The following is a 2500-nucleotide window of genomic DNA, read 5'->3' as shown; positions in this document are numbered from 1 at the left end:
AAGGAGGAAAAAAGATAAAAAGAATCAAAAGGAGAATGGCTACAAGGCCATGCCTCAAAATTTTGACAATAAACTTATGTAGATATTATTTAAAATACAACTTGACATTATGTTGAATGCCCTTTATGTTTAGTAATTTTTCAGTTACTAAGAAATCTGAATTGATGTCTCAAATCTGTATCTGTTTAAATATTGATATCTTACACAAGATTCTCCATGAAAATGTACAAATTAGAATTCACTGTGTTTACAAGATGCTTGCTAGTCATAAGTAGCATTATACTGTGATATTACAAGACAGTGAACAAAAAAAAAAAAAGATGAAATGAAGAAAATGAGATGTACATATACTTTAAAAAGTACAGTAAGCAATATTTCATAGTGTAAAACATTGTGATCTTTTCTTGCAACAATTTTCTTCATCACATTGCCAGCAAAATCATTCTGCATACTTCCTGTGCTGCTAACATTAGCAACAGGAAACTGCAAGACATTTATGTAAAAAAAAAAGAAAAAGAAAATAATAATAATAATAATAAATATAAAAAGAAAGGAAAGCTCACTGTATGGTATCATGCACTGTACATATATAACTGCATAGGTACAAATTTTAGGTAATATCTTTGTCAGATAAATTGTACAATATTCCTGCACAAAAACATTCACATTCAACTGTAAAAATAATAATAAAAATGTTCAAAAACTGCCTTATACTTGGTTGTAAATTACAACTTGAATAAAAGCACCAAAAGAAACCCTATCGACATAACTATTGAAAACGAAAATAATGAGTATTGCTCTACGCATCGCAAGCAACAGCTATGAAGATAATCAAATGAACCAGACGCGAGTTTGAGGGGCTACACTTGTAAATAGCCTTCTTGAGCACTGCAACTTCTAGACTTGAGAATCTAACAAGTGAAAAAACTACTTGTAATAATCATAATTACAACACTGAATATTTGACAAGGTGGAAATCTGCAATTTGACATTGAATATTGCAATTCTTTTGTCTTCTTTCTTTGCATACTTAATGTTAGGAAAGACATTTTGTTTCAATTGGTAGAACAGGTCAGATCAATCACATTCTAGCTATAAAGATATCAGATACCACACTATAGCAAAAATAATTTAGTATCTTGTTCAACACTGTAGTACAGAAATATATACAGGTACATATACTGCAAAGACAACACTTACTAGTCATTTAGGGGGGGGGGGGCTTACAAGTAATTTTGATATCAATTACAAAAGTACAAACTACTTTAGTAAATCTTATAGTAATTGTGTGTCAAATTATCACATGTAAATTTCTTTAGACGGTTAACTTTCATGTGGACGGAAGTGTTTGATAATATACATGAGAAACTGTCAAAAGTAGTATATAAATGATATATTTACCTAAGCTACCTCTAATCTTTAAAAATTCACAATGTAAATCATATTTACAATTGGGATAAGTACTCAATTTTATATTTCTTTCATCCTTACGATAAATATCAGTAAGTAAATAACACTGCATCTTACATATGTGTGCACATAAAAAATAAAAAAACATTTGGCAGTATCCATATTAGGACAATATTGGACAGTAATTGTGAAAAAAGTAGTTTCAAACAAACTCAAATAGAGCTGAGCTTATGAAGACATATTTCTAGGATAGACTATCAACTGTGTCTAGCCCTGTCACACTTATCCTCCCTAATGTAGCTAAATAAAAGTGGAAACCCGAGTGATAATGTGCGAAGTGGATTTTGGACTGATAAAATTCAACTCTTTCAATGACTTACTATTTCAAGCCCTAAAATAAAAAAAGCTCATGGTGAATTACCTTTAGCAATATAGTCAACTTTTGTTTCACCCCAGCTGGAAATGCCTCAAACAGGATGTAACAGATTTATTTACAAGACAGATGCTTATTTCTACAACCTCTGATAATTTATGAATAAGTCCCCAACAACTACTGAGGTTTTATATTTTGCTCTTAACCTGATAATGCCAGGTAACATGATATCACGTCATGGCATTCTGTAAGGCCTCCACGCCACGTGATCGAGCGTATAGCTGTCAGCCAGGGCCAGAGTGGGCGGTTAGCCCAAGGCGTTAAGCCTGTGCGCTTGAAACAGCCTAGTGGAACCAAAACTGCCATGCCATTATCAAGTTACTATCATTCCTCCTATTCAGTGGGTGATTTTGAAAAAAGAAAGAAAGAAAGAAAGAAAAAAAGGCATGCAGCTTTTCAGAATCGCCATAAGCAGGATAACTTAAATAAATACTTTTATTGCAGCTGACAGTACCTCCTAACCCTTAAGAAAGAGAGTATCACATTGCATTTTCCATGGGTTTGCTAGCTGTAGATTAAGTACACTATGAAATACTAACAATCTCTTACATTAATAACCATACAAAATGAAAGAAAAAAGAAAAATGTTGCATGTTAAGTTTTTCCTTTATAAATAAACAGTTAACTACATAATTATCCACTGTCTACTTTGCTGCG

At 32.1% G+C, this 2500-nt stretch overlaps 2 protein-coding genes across 2 annotated transcripts in view; one reads left to right on the top strand and one right to left on the bottom strand.

Moving 5' to 3' along the window:
* Window positions 1-2500, top strand: part of LOC122266190 (uncharacterized) — a 438286-nt gene that overhangs the window by 272789 nt on the left and 162997 nt on the right. The window lies entirely within an intron of this gene.
* Window positions 2244-2500, bottom strand: part of LOC122255839 (UPAR/Ly6 domain-containing protein crok) — a 9058-nt gene continuing 8801 nt past the window's right edge. Inside the window, exon 3 of the mRNA XM_043020195.2 lies at window positions 2244-2500. This exon is cut by the window's right edge and continues 1501 nt beyond it. The gene's annotated coding sequence lies outside the window, so the exon portion shown is untranslated.

This window comes from Penaeus japonicus, unplaced genomic scaffold (assembly GCF_977035675.1).
Source record: "Penaeus japonicus unplaced genomic scaffold, GWHDUDI00000001_assembly GWHDUDI00000010, whole genome shotgun sequence".
Taxonomy (NCBI): Eukaryota; Metazoa; Arthropoda; class Malacostraca; order Decapoda; family Penaeidae; genus Penaeus; species Penaeus japonicus.
This window is presented reverse-complemented; position numbering and strand designations above follow the sequence as displayed.